Here is a 14,567-nt window from a genome sequence, read left to right on the forward strand (position 1 = left end):
CACCATGGGGCTTTCTAACGATCCCCACACATAGATGTCAGGGAGCCAAGTACTTGAAACCTCACCTGCTACCTCCCAGGGCATGCCCATGCCCCTGCAGAAAGCTTGAATCAGAGGAGAATCAGGAATCGAACCCATGTCCACTGCATGAGACGGGAGCACCCCATGCCGAAAACTCTAACCGTTGATCCGAACGCCCACCACACATCACACATTATTTCTTCAAGTTTTTTTTTTTTTTTTTTGTTTTTTTTTTTTTGACAGGCAGATAGTGAGAGAGAGAGAGACAGAGAGAAAGGTCTTCCTTTGCCGTTGGTTCACCCTCCAATGGCCGCCGCGGCTGGCATGCTACAGCCGGCGCACCGCGCTGATCCGAAGGAAGGAGCCAGGTGCTTCTCCTGGTCTCCCATGGGGTGCAGGGCCCAAGCACTTGGGCCATCCTCCACTGCACTCCCTGGCCACAGCAGAGAGCTGGCCTGGAAGAGGGGCAACCGGGACAGGATGGGTGCCCGAACCGGGACTAGAACCCGGTGTGCCGGCGCCGCAAGGCGGAGGATTAGCCTAGTGAGCCGCGGCGCCGGCCTATTTCTTCAAGTTTTTTAAGATTCATTTATTTATTTATTTCTGAATCGGAAAGGTAAAGTGTGTGTGGGGGGGGGGGGGGTAGAGAGAGACACACAGAAAGAGAGATTGCTTCCATCTGCTGGTTTCACTCCCCGCCTCTTCAAACTACAGCTCTCTACAACATGCCCACCTTTGCAAATTCCCTCACAACACCGCCAAAATGAAGGAACATACTAGTGGTGGCTGTCCCACGGCTGCTCATCTGTCCTATCGCTGCCTTTGACAAAATTTCTGTGACACACGAAACATCCGAGTGACCATGTACAGCAGCAGCACCAATCTTGTGTCACCGCACTATAACAGACTAGGTAATTCTGTGAACTTCTTTTAGGATGCGGACAGAACCGACTTCCTCTGTGTATGCGTGTGTATATATATACATATATATATATAATACACGTAAAATAAAATATATGAATATGAATAAAATATATGAATATTTAATATATAATAATATAATATATCACATTACATCATATAAATTATATTATATATAATTATATATTATAAATATATTATATAATAATATATGATTATACAAAATATATTATATTAAAGATAATATATTATATAATATATAGTATATATCATATTATATTATATATATGTATCATATATAATGTATTACAAATATAATATATTATGTAATATATATTATATAATATACTGTCTATTACATATTATATATAATTATATGTATAACATATATATATGTTATATATATATGTTATATATATATATGTTATATATATATATATATATATATATATATATATATATGTCGATCCGAAGCCAGGAGCCAGGTGCTTCCTCCTGGCCTCCCACGTGAGTGCGGGCCCAAGGACCTGGGTCATCCTTCACTGAACTCCCGGGCCACCACAGCAGAGAGCTGGACTGGAAGAGGGGCGACCGGGACAGAATCCGGCACCCCGACTGACCGGGACTAGAACCTGGTGTGCCGGCGCCGCAGACGGAGGATTAGCTTAGTGAGCCTGCGCCGGCCCCCAGGGTATGGATTGTTGAAAAATCTCCTTTCACTCTTTGTCACAGGACCCACAGTCATTTACAGTGCTTCTTTTCTGATGCTCCAAATGGCGGCACTGTCAGATTTTCACATCCCTCACATCCCCACTCGACAAAGCCAGAAAACTTCCTCGCTCGTGTGAAATCTACTCCCGTCGGAAACACGTTCAACCGCACAGTTCCATGACATTCGGTACGCTCACGTCACGGTCACGTTCGTTGCTGTAGGCCTATTTTTATTTTTAAAATAAGGAGGGAGAGGGGGACACACACACACACACACACAGGCTGGAGCTGGGTCAGAGACTGCATCCAGATCTCCCACATGCGCAGCAGGAGCCTAAACACTTTGGGGTATTTGTCAGACACTACCCTTCCTATTTGCCCAACGACAGCCATATCCCCCTATGGCCCCCAACCCCACCTCGCCCGCCCACTCATCGTGCCATAACAAGTCTTCCTCTGCGATTCCTTCACATTTGTCCAACTACCTCTTGTGTTAGGGTGCTGAGAAGGCACGTGAGGTCACTGATACCCTGGGCTCACGGAGGGGGACTGTGGATTTCCACGGGAAGCAGGGGGGAGAATGAGAAGTGCTCGTGAAACCCAAAGGCGAATGACCATAATCTGTCCCTCCTCCCCAGAGCAAGCACAGCTCAGCAGAGGTGTCTGTCTGTCTGTCGTCAAAATCATCCCCTGCTAGCCTTCTGTCCCGTGACTGCCAGAATTCCAGAAAGGCAAGAGAATCTGCTTGGCATTCCACTGCACTGGTTCTGTCTCCTCTGAAAGACACATGTGCACACTCTATCTCAAGCAAACACACCCCAGGCCGTAAAGAAAAAAAAAGATGTCAGCCTTCAAGGCAGGGTTTCAGCTGTGGTAGCCGTCATCGTTAAGGGGACTGACTGACTGACCTTTGCCCCAGAAAGGCAGCATTCTGGAGGAGCAGGGAAAGTTGGCCATTCACTGACAAAGGCCTGAGGCGCGCGGGGCGGGGGGGGGGGGGGGGGGGCGGCTGAGGAGAAGAGAAAGGGAAACCCATTCACAGAGAAAAAAGCTCTGGGCTGTTTCTTCTGCATTTGAATGAAGCCAATTGAATGAGGCAGATTCCAAGTCATTGAGGGTGGGTGGGTGTGGCAAGTAGATTCCCAAGGCCAGGCTACCAGTTTCTCTCTTCAGCTGTGCCTTGCAAAGTCATCACAGTGGCAGGATAGGTGTTGGAGGAGACAAGATTCATTCAGGGAGGGTGTGTGTCCTCCCCCCATGTCTGTCCCCATGGGCACCTCTGCCCTGACTCTGGCCTAGGAAGAGGGCACGGGGCAGGGGAGTGAAATAACTGGCCAGGGATGCCAGGAACACAGCTTTCCTCCCTGCCCTTTTGCTCCTACCCTGGAACATCTTAGCTTATCCAGAGAATATTCTATAACTAGGAAGAAGGCACAAGTATATATTTTTTTTCTTTTTCTTCTTGGGCATAGGTCCACACTGGTGTATTCCACCATGAGCCCATCCACAGGCATGTTTAACTTACCAGTTGTTCTTTGGCCCGAACATATGAGGCTGCTGCCAGATGCATCTCTGCTCACAGATCCTTCTGTATTAGCCTATTTGCTTGCTTATGTGCAAGGTGAAAAACAGAGAGAGAGAGAGAGAGAGAGAGATAGAGATGGGGGGGGAGAGAATGTGAGACATCAGGTTCACTCCCACAGATGGCCACCATGGCCAGGGTTGGGCCACGATGAACCCAGGAACCAGGAGCTTCTTCCAGGTGCCTAAGGACTTGGGATATCCTCTGATGCCACCACCCAGGCCATTATCAGGGAGCTGGATTGGAACTGGAGCGGCTAAGGCTCAAACTGGTGCCCATGTGAGATGCTGGGGGGTCACAGGCGGCAGCTGTACCTGATGCACCACAATGCCAGTCCCAGCAGTGTCTTTATATTATGAAATCTGCTTCATTCATACAAGTTGTGATGCCAGCAAATTTCTACACACAGGACCAGTGTGGTTAAGCCAGTTACAGAGAGGCAGAGGCAGAGGTCTCCCACCCACCAGTTCACATCCCAGGTGGTCGAAACACCCTGAGTTGCACCAATACGAAGCCAGGAGCCTGAGCTTTTTCCATGTCTCCCGTGGGAGTGCAGGGGCAGAAGGACTCGGGCCACCTTTTACTGTTTTTGCGGACCACAGCAGAGAGCAGCCAGCTGGGATGGGATGGGATTTGAACGGGAGCCCATATGGGATGCTGGCACTGCTTGTGTCAGTTTTACCTGCTACACCACAGCACAGGCCCCCTAATAATAATAATAATAATAGTAATTCTTTTTTGAAATATTTTTATCTTTATTTTATTTTTTATTTTATTTTTTTTTACCGGAGAGTCAGAGTTACAGAGAGCCCTTCCATCTCAAACTGGAGCCACAGGCAGATGCTTAACCTACTATGCCCCAGGGTCAGCCCAATCCCCCCCCCCCCCTTCAGAGACTTAATTGGCCAATTCTTTTTTAAAATTAACTCACTCTTATTTATGTGAAAGAGTTTATGAGGTGATTGTCTGAGAGTTGGGAGGGGAAGAGAGATCCTCCATCTGCTGGATGGGCTCTGGGTGGCCAGGGCAAATCCAGGAGGCAAGTGCCAGGAGCTTCATCTGTCCCACATCTCCCAGCTGGGCTCGGGGACCCAAGTAGTAGGTCAATCTTCCCGTTGCTTTCCAGGTGAATTAGCAAGGAGCAGGATTGGAAATGGACCTCATATTAGTGGATCACAGAGTCACAGCTGAGCTGAGCCCCCTTAAGATTTTTTTTTTTTTTTCCTTCTTCTTCCCTTCCGGCCAGCGCCATGGCTCAACAGGCTAATCCTCTGCCTAGTGGCGCCGGCACACCGGGTTCTAGTCCCGGTCGGGGCGCCGGATTCTGTCCCGGTTGCCCCTCTTCCAGGCCAGCTCTCTGCTATGGCCAGGGAGTGCAGTGGAGGATGGCCCAAGTGGTTGGGTCCTGCACCCCATGGGAGACCAAGATAAGCACCTGGCTCCTGCCTTCGGAATACCGAGGTGCGCCGGCCGCAGCGCGCCAGCCGCGGCGGCCATTGGAGGGTGAACCAATGGCAAAAGGAAGACCTTTCTCTCTGCACCGATCCGAAGCCAGGAGCCAGGTGCTTCTCCTGGTCTCCCTTATGGGTGCAGGGCCCAAGGGAGGACTTGGGCCATCCTCCACTGCCTTCCAGGCCACAGCAGAGAGCTGGACTGGAAGACTAGCAACCGGGACAGAATCCGGCACCCCAACCGGGACTAGAACCCGGTGTGCTGGCGCCGAAGCTGGAGGATTAGCCTAGTGAGCCACGCGCCAGCCCAAGATTATTATCATTATTATTATTTTTTTAAAGATTGCACTGTACTGGGGCCAATCCAGCTCTCTGCTATGGCCTGGGAAAGCAGTAGAAGATGGCCCAAGTCCTTGGGCCCCTGCACCCACGTGGGAGACTGGGAAGAAGCTCCTGGCTCCTGGCTTTGGAGCGGCGTAGCTCCAGCCATTGCAGCCATCTGGGCAGTGAACCAGGGGATGGAAGACTCTCTGTAACTCTGTGTTTTAAATAAATAAATAAATCTATCTTTCCTTCCTTTCTTTCAAATAAATAGATCTTACAAAATAAAAATTCCTGAAGTCAGGTACTCTGGAGAAGCTCTTAAACAAACAAACAAACAAAAAAACACAAGGCCGGCGCCGCCACGGCTCACTAGGCTAATCCTCTGCCTTGCAGCGCCGGCACACCGGGTTCTAGTCCCTGTCGGGGCGCCGGATTCTTTTTATTATTATTATTATTATTATTATTATTATTATTATTATTTTTGACAGGCAGAGTGGACAGTGAGAGAGAGACAGAGAGAAAGGTCTTCCTTTTTGCCGTTGGTTCACCCTCCAATGGCCGCCGCAGTAGCGCGCTGCGGCCGGCGCACCGCGCTGATCCGATGGCAGGAGCCAGGTGCTTCTCCTGGTCTCCCATGGGGTGCAGGGCCCAAGCACTTGGGCCATCCTCCACTGCACTCCCTGGCCACAGCAGAGAGCTGGCCTGGAAGAGGGGCAACCGGGACAGGATGGGTGCCCGAACCGGGACTAGAACCCGGTGTGCCGGCGCCGCAAGGCGGAGGATTAGCCTAGTGAGCCGTGGCGCCGGCCAGGGGCACCGGATTCTGTCCCGGCTGTGGCCCGGGAGTGCAGTGGAGGATGGCCCAAGTGCTTGGGCCCTGCACCCCATGGGAGACCAGAAGGAAGCACCTGTTTCCTGCCTTAGGATCAGCGTGGTGCGCCGGCCACAACGCGACAGCCGCGTCGGCCATTGGAGGGTGAACCAACGGCAAAGGAAGACCTTTCTCTCTGTCTCTCTCTCTCTGTCCACTCTGCCTGTCAAAAAAATAAATAAATTAAAAAAAAAAAAAAAACACCATTTGGGACATCAGCATCTCATATCAGAGCATGGAGCCACACACACTGGCAGATGCTTAACCTACTATGCCCAGGGCCAGCCCATCCCCCTCCCCCCCTTTTCAGAGACTTAGTTAGCCAATTCTTTTTAAATTTAATTTATCCTTATGTATGTGGAAAAGTTATGGGGTAACTGGCTGAGGGTTGGGAGAGAAACAGAGGTCTTCCATCTGCTGGATGGGCTCTGGGTGGCCAGGGCAAATCCAGGAGGCAGGTGCCAGGAGTTTCATCTGTCCCACATCTCCCAGCTGGTTCAAGTAGTGGGTCAATCTTCCCGTGGCTTTCCAGGTGAATTAGCAAGGAGCTGGATTGGAAATGGAAGAGGAGGGACTGGAAATAGATCTCATATTAGCAGATCACGGAGTCACAGCTGAGCCGAGTCCCCTTGAGATTTTCTTTCTTTTTTTTTTTTTTTTTAAGAAAGATTGCACTGGGGGCCGGCGCTGCTGCGGTGCAGCGGGTTAACGCCTTGGCCTGAAGTGCCAGCATCCCCTATGTGTGCCAGTTTTGAGTCCCGGCTGCTCCTCTTCTAATCCAGCTCTATGTTATGGCCCGGGAAAGCAGTGGAAGATGGCCCGAGTCCTTGAGCCCCTACACCCCCCATGCAAGACCCAGAAGAAGCTCCTGGCTCCTGGCTTCAGATCTGCGCAGTTCCAGCCATTGCAGCCAATTGGGGAGTGAACCATCAGACAAAAGACCTCTCTCACTCTCTCTGCCTCTCCTCTCTCTGTGTAACTCTTTCAAATAAGTAAGTAAGTAAGTAAGTAAGTAAATAAATAAATAAATCTTTTTTTTTTCAGAGTTTTTCATTTACTTGAAAGTCAGAGTCACACAGAGAGAGGAGAGGTCTTCCATCTGATGGCACTCCTATGTGATGCTGGTGCTTCAGGCCAGGGCATTAACCCACTGCACTGCAGCGCCCGCCCCAAATAAATAAATCTTTAAAAATTTTTTTTAAAAATAAAGATTGCGCTGTATTGGGGCCGATCCAGCTCTCTGCTATGGTGTGGGAAGGCAGCAGAAGATGGCCCAAGTCCTCCTCGGGCCCCTGCACCCATGTGGGTGACCTGGAAGAAGCTCCTGGCTCCTGGCTTTGGATCAGCATGGCTCCGGCCATTGCAGCCATCTGGAGGTGAACCAGGGGATGGAAGACTCTGTCTCTGTCTCTGTCTCTGCCTCTCTATAACTGTTTCCAATACATAACTAAAAAAAAAAAAAGCAATCTTCCTTCCTTCCTTCCTTCCTTCCTTCCTTCCTTCCTTCCTTCCTTCCTTCGTTCCTAATAAATAGATCTTATGAAAGAGAGAGGGGGGAGAGAGGAGAGGTAGGAGAGGTGGTGGGGGAGAGAGAGAGAGGGAGAGAGGGAGAGGGAGAGAGGGAGAGAGGGAGAGAGGGAGAGAGAGAGAGAGAGAGAGAGAGAGAGAGAGAGATCTTCCATCCACTCATTCATTTCCCAAATGCCCACAGCAGCTGAGGCTGGGCTAGGCCAAAGCCAGCAGCCAGGAACTCCATCTGGGTCACCATTGTGGGTGACGAGGACACAACTACTTGGCCCATCTTCCGCTGACGTTGTCTTTAACCTGTTGTGCCACAACGCTGCCTAGCTCCCACTAGCTAGCTTTAAATTTCTGTCTTTTAGCCGGCACCACGGCTCAATAGGCTCAATAGGCCAGGAGAAGCACCTGGCTCCTGCCTTCAGACCAGCGCGGTGCGCCAGCCAGCGCGGTGGCCATTGGAGGGTGTGCCGGCCTTTAAAACTGAAGGAGAAAAAAGTTTTCCAAGACAAAAGTGAGAGAATTCATAAGCACAAGATGAGCCTTGAGAAAGTCTCTACTGATCAACCAATGGAAAGTGTTAATTCTTATCTAAATAAATTCTAAACAGACATTGCATGGATAAATTAAAAAAATCAAGCCCCACTGTATGTTGTTTACAAGAAACTCACATCAGAAGATACACACAGAATGAAAGTGAAGGGCTGGAAGAAAGTTTACCAGGCAAATGGAAACAAAATATTAGTGGGAATTGCTACACTCATATCAGGTAAAACATGCTTTAAATAAAAACTGTAATCAATGATAAATAAGGACATTACTTATTAATATAAGGACTGATTAGAAAGAGATATAACACTCATACACCCAAACATTCAACACAAGACCAGAGCCCCCACACACACACACTCAACACAAGACCACCTAGATATACACAGAAAATATTATTAGACTGATATATTCTCCAATACGGTAATAGGGTGGATTTGAACATCCCACAGTCATCAATTGAAGGACTGATCAAAATGATCATTTAGGAAAGCAACAAAAAGGTACATTAAAGTTGAATTGTACTATTGAGCAAATCAACCTACAAGATATACACAGTACATTTCATGCAACAGCTACAGAATATACATTCTTCTCATCAGCACATCGGACATTTCCTAGGATAGACGATATATTAGGATAGAAAGCAAGTCTCAGTAAATTTAAAGATTGAAACCATAGTGCAAAACTACTCAGCCAATGATGGAGTGAGGCTAGAAATAAAAAAGAACAATAGTATTCTTAAAATTACGAGAAAATTAAATAGCACCACGGCTCAATAGGCTCAATAGGCCAAGAGAAGCACCTGGCTCCTGCCTTCAGACCAGCGCGGTGCGCCAGCCAGCGCGGTGGCCATTGGAGGGTGAACCAATGGCAAAGGAAGACCTTTCTCTCTCTCTCTCTCTCTCTCTCTCTCTCTCTCTCACTGTCCACTCTGCCTGTCGAAAAGAAAAAAGAAAAAAAATAAGAAAAAAAATTCTTTTTTTTTTTTTTTTTTTGGACAGGCAGAGTTAGACAGTGAGAGAGAGAGAGAGAGAGAGAGAGAGAGAGAGAAAGGTCTTCCTTCCGTTGGTTCACACCCCCCCCCCCAAATGGCCGCTACGGCCAGCGTGCTGCACCAATCCAAAGCCAGGAGCCAGGTGCTTCTCCTGGTCTCCCTTACGGGTGCAGGGCCCAAGCACTTGGGCCATCCTCCACTGCACTCCTGGGCCACAGCAGAGAGCTGGACTGGAAGAGGAGCAACCGGGACAGAATCCAGTGCCCCGACCGGGACTAGGACCCAGGGTGCCAGCGCCGCAGGCAGAGGATTAGCCTAGTGAGCCATGGTGCCAGCCAGTGACTCTTAATAGCAATAACTCTTCAGCCTTAAGAATACCATAGGCCAATGTCTGGTGTTTTTGTTGAGGGAGAAAACTCCATGCCTGGTTGTCATCAATTTGGACAGGATTTGGTAATACATTTCACTTTGGCATTTCTCTCTCATTTTTTATTTTTAGGTTTTTTTATTTATTTGAGAAGTAGAGTTACAGAGAGAGGAAGAGACAAAGAGAAAGGCTTCCATTCACTGATTTGCTCCCCATGTGGCCACAATAGCTGGAGTTATGCCAATGCAAAGCCAGGAGCCAGGAGCTTCTTCCAGGTTTCTCCAATGAGTGCATTGGCCCAAGGAATTGGACCATCTCCCATTGCTTTCCCAGGCCATAGTAGAGAGCTGGATTAGAAGAGAAGCACCTGGGACTAGAATCAGTGCCCATATGGGATACTGGCACTGTATGAAGAGGATTAACCTACTGTGCCACAGGGCCAGCTCACCTTGGCATTTCAAAACATATCCTGGTGCAGACCAACATTAATCACAGAGTCTTATTAGAGTCCACAGAGAAGTCCCTAATGTCTTGCTGTAAAAATAGATAAAAACTATGAAAAAGAAAATCAAGAACTCTTAATGCCAGAGTATACAATGAAAATAACACCTCCCCCCAAAAAAATCAATGCAAGGGTTGCAAAGCTGTGCGCATTACTAACCTCTAAAAATTCCCTAAGAAAGGAACCAGTGCTAGGGTGTGATGGGTTAAACCATAGTCTGTGAGGCAAGCATCCCATATGTGTGCCAGTTCAAGTTCTGATTGCTCCACTTCTGAACCAGCTCCATGCAAATGCACCTGGAAAAGCAGAAGATGACACAAGGGATTGGGCCCCTGCCACCTATTTGGGAGACCCAAATGAAGCTCTTGGCTACTGGCTGCAGACTGACTCAGCCCTGGCTGTTGTAGCTATTTGAGGACTGAAGCAGTTGCAGAATGCACATTCTTTTAATTATTGCATGGAACAGTCTATAGAATAGGTCACACATAACACCATAAAATATCTCAATAAATTCAAAAATATTAAAATCATAAAGGTATCTTTTCTGACTACAATAAAATGAATCTAGGAATTAGCAACATAAGAAATTCTTGAAAATCTACAAATACATGGAGACTGAACAAAATGCCCCTGAATAAATAGTGCATATAAAAGAAATCAAAAGGGGAATAAAAAAATTCCTGGAAATGAATGAAGATGACAAGAAAACACATCAAAACTTATGAGATACAGCAAAAGCAGTGTTAAGAGAGAAGTTCATAGCAATTAGGGCCTACATCAAGAAATTGGAAAGGCATCAAACAAATGATCTCACAATGCATCTCAAGGACCTAGAAAAACAAGAACAAATCAAACCCAAAATTGTTAGGAGAACAAAATAATAAAAATTGCAGAAGAAATAAAAAATTGAACTGTGGCAAACCATACAAAATATCAGTGGAATGGGTAGTTGGCTTTTTGGAAAAATAAAGAAAATTGAAAAATCATTGGCCCAACTAATAAAAAAAAAAACCCTCAGATTAACAATTGCATAATATAACATGATTATATTTAAAAAGATTTTATTTATTTTATTTGAGAGTTAGAGTTATAGAGAGAGGGAGAGACATAGAGAAAGGTCTTCCATCTGCTGGTTCACTCTCCAAATGGCCACAATGGCAACTATTGGGCTGATATAAATCCAAGAACCAGGAACTTATCCCAGGTCTCCCACATAGGTGCAGCAGCCCAAGTACTCGGGTCATCTTCTACTGCTTTCCTAGGCCATAAGCAGCAAACTGGATCCTAGGAGGAGTAGCCAGGACATGAACCAGTGCCCATATGGATGCTGGCATAGCAGGTAGAATCAGTCTACTACATCAAAGCACCAGCTCCATGGTCATCTTAATAGATATAGAGAAAATATTTGATAAAATATAGCATCCTTTCATGATAAAGAACCTTAAACAAATTGTGTATAGAAAGAACATTTTTGTTGTTGTTGTTGTTGACAGGCAGAGTGGATAGTGAGAGAGAGAGACAGAGAGAAAGGTCTTCCTTTTTGCCGTTGGTTCACCCTCCAATGGCCGCTGCAGCCGGCGCATTGCGCTGATCCAAAGCCAGGAGCCAGGTGCTTCTCCTGGTCTCCCTTACGGGTGCAGGGCCCAAGGACTTGGGCCATCCTCCACTGCCTTCCCGGGCCATAGCAGACAGCTGGCCTGGAAGAGGGGCAACCGGGATAGAATCCGGCGCCCCAACCGGGACTAGAACCCGGTGTGCCGGCGCCGAGAAAGAACATTTTTAAAAAGCTTTTATTTAATGAATATAAATTTCCAAAGTACAGCTTATGGATTACAATGGCTTCCCCCACCCACCCATAACTTCCCTCCCACCCGCAACCCTCCCCTTTCCCACTCTCTCTCCCCTTCTATTCACATCAAGATTCATTTTCAATTCTCTTTATATACAGAAAATCAGTTTAGTATATATAAAGTAGATTTCAATGGTTTGCCCTCACATAGCAACACTAAGTGAAAAATACTGTTGGAGTACTAGTTATAGCATTAAATCACAGTGTACAGCACATTAATGTCAGAGATCCTACATGATATTTTTTTAAAAATTTGATTAATTTTCTATGTAATTTCCAATTTAACACCAAGTTTGTTTGCTTTTTTTTCATTTTCAATTATCTTTATATACAGGAGATCAATTCAGTATTTACTAAGTAAAGATTTCATCAGCTTGCACCCACATAGAAACACAAAGTGTAAAAATACTGTTTCAGTATTAGCTATAGCATTACTTCACATTGGACAACCCGTTAAGGACAGATCCCACATGGGACGCAAGTGCACAGTGACTCTTGATGTTGATTTAACAATTTAACACTCTTGTTTATGGTGTCAGTAATTTCCCTGGGTTCTATTCATGAGTTGCTGAGGCTATGGAAGCCTTTAGCATTCGCCAACTTCAATCTTATTTCTAAAGGGTCATAGTCAAAGTGGAAGTTCTCTCCTCCCTTCAGAGGAAGGTACCTCCTTCTTTGATGGTCCCAGAAAGAACATATTTTAACACTATCAATCCAATATATGAGAAACCCACAGACAGCATAATTTTAAATGGAGGAAAAGCTGGAAGCATTTACACTAAGACCTGGAACCAGACAAGGATGCCCACTTTCACCATTACTATTCAATATAGTACTGGAAGTTTTAGCCAGAGCTATTAAGCAAGAAATGTAAAGAGATACAAATGGGAAAGGAGGAAGTCAAATAATCCATATTTGCATGATTCTATTTATAGAACAATCCAAAGACTCAATTAAGAGTCTACTGGAATGCATAAGAGAGCCCACTAAAGTTGCAGGTTATAAAATCACACAAAAATCAATAGTATTTATATGAAAATAATTCAAGGCTGAGAAAGAAATTGTAGGATCAGTCCCATTCACAATTAGCTAAACAATTTTAAATACCTTGGAATAGAAAACAGCAGAAGATGGCCCAAGCCCTTAGGCCCTTGCACCCATAGTAAGGTGAGAAACATGCTGTAGAGAAAAGAGACATCAAAACAAGAGGCTCAGAACAAAAGAGATCAAAATAAAAATAACAAGATGGCAACTTGCTCCCAGGAACTGGAGGGAAAAAAAAAAAGCTGGACTCATTGGTGTCTTCTATTAGCCATCTTTTCCTTCATCCTACTCTCTTTCTTCCCCTTCATCATCATCTTTATCTTCTTCACCTTCATCCTCATTCCTTTCTTCATCAATGTCTTCGAACTCTTCTTCTTCATCTTCTTCCTCCTCCCCTTCCCTGTCATCCATATCAGGAACCAAGTAGTATTGTAATGGATTCAGCCAAATAGCATCTTTGATGACCTCTCCTAAGTCCTGTGCACCTGCAACAGAGTGGTCAGGAAACAAGCTAAAGAAGCACTCTGGTTCCTCACATTCCCTCTTCCTGTGGGCTTTGTTCTGCCTTTGACTTGAATGTTTCATCACCTCCTCTCAATGTTTCCATTTTATTTCAGTGGACTTTAAAGATGGATCACTACTCTCATTTAGATGGCATTCTTTGGAGAGAACTTAATTTTTGAAGTAAGGATTTTCATCAAAATAAAAATCTATTCTCTAACTGATTTAATACCTTCAAATTCTGTCACTTCAACTCTTTTCAGATTAGGCAGCACCTCTTCATTCTCCTCCCCAAGCAGTGCAGATACTTTGGATGGTTGCCAAGTTGCTACCCCCAAATTTGTGATTCTGGTGATCAGTTCTGGCCTCTTCTAAAAAATAAATTGTGAGGAATTTGTTTTATATCTGTTCTACTTTCAAAATCTCCTTACTGGCTTGTTCATTAAGTCTATTTCATTTTCACGTCATCAACTGCTTCTTTTTGCTCTTTTTCTCAGATCTGGTTGGCCCCCTGTGGTTGGAGTTGAGTTCCTTTTTACTGACTTTGGCCACTGACCCTGACCTGGTGCTGCTCTGCAGTGGTGGGGGAGTGAGGAGCCCAAAAGAAGGGAAGGAGAGGGAGTGGGCAGGTGGTTCCTCCTCATGTCCCCTACACTGCTAGCTAGGCTCTGCCCTGGTGGCTTGAAGAGGGTGGGGCTGGGGTGTCTCTCAGATGGGGTCAGGTTTCTGCTTGAAGAGAGGAGGCTGTAGTGGATAGATGACTGGGCTCCCTCATTGCACTCTGTGTGCCTGCTTGCTCACCCTGAGCTGCCACCTTATTGTGTTCTGCACTCCTGCTGGAGCCTCCTGGAGCTGCCAGCTTCTCAGGGTTAGGGTCAGCTGGTCCCAAGCTTTAAATTTAGGTCTTTGAACTATCTTGAGTTGATTTTTGATTATGGTGAGAGGTATGGATCTAACTTCATTTTTCTATGTATATACATCCACTTTTGCTAGCACAATTTATTGAAGAGCTTATTCTTTCTCCAACATATGGTCTGGGCACTTTAGTCAAAATTCAGTTGACTATATGTAAGTGGATTAATTTTTGGGCTCTCCATTCTGTGCCATTGCTCTATGTATCAGTTTTTATGCCAGTACCATGCTGTTCTAACTTCTATATCTTTATAGTATTCTTTAAAGCCAGGTATTGTGATGCCTTCTGTGTGAATTTGTTTTTCTCCACTGTGGATTTCTTTGGATATTCTGGGTCTGTTGTGATTCCCTAAATTTTATTATTTTTTTTCTATTTCTCTAAAGAATGTCATTGGTATTTTGGTAGGGATTACATTGACATTGTGAGTTGCTTTAGGTAATACAGAT

General features: G+C 45.8%; 1 pseudogene; it reads right to left on the minus strand.

Moving 5' to 3' along the window:
* Positions 1–12,992: 12,992 nt before the first annotated feature.
* The window catches only part of LOC133754462 (protein SET-like), an 87,769-nt pseudogene continuing 86,194 nt past the window's right edge, over positions 12,993–14,567 (minus strand).

Source organism: Lepus europaeus, unplaced genomic scaffold (genome assembly GCF_033115175.1).
Source record: "Lepus europaeus isolate LE1 unplaced genomic scaffold, mLepTim1.pri SCAFFOLD_106, whole genome shotgun sequence".
Classification (NCBI taxonomy): domain Eukaryota; kingdom Metazoa; phylum Chordata; class Mammalia; order Lagomorpha; family Leporidae; genus Lepus; species Lepus europaeus.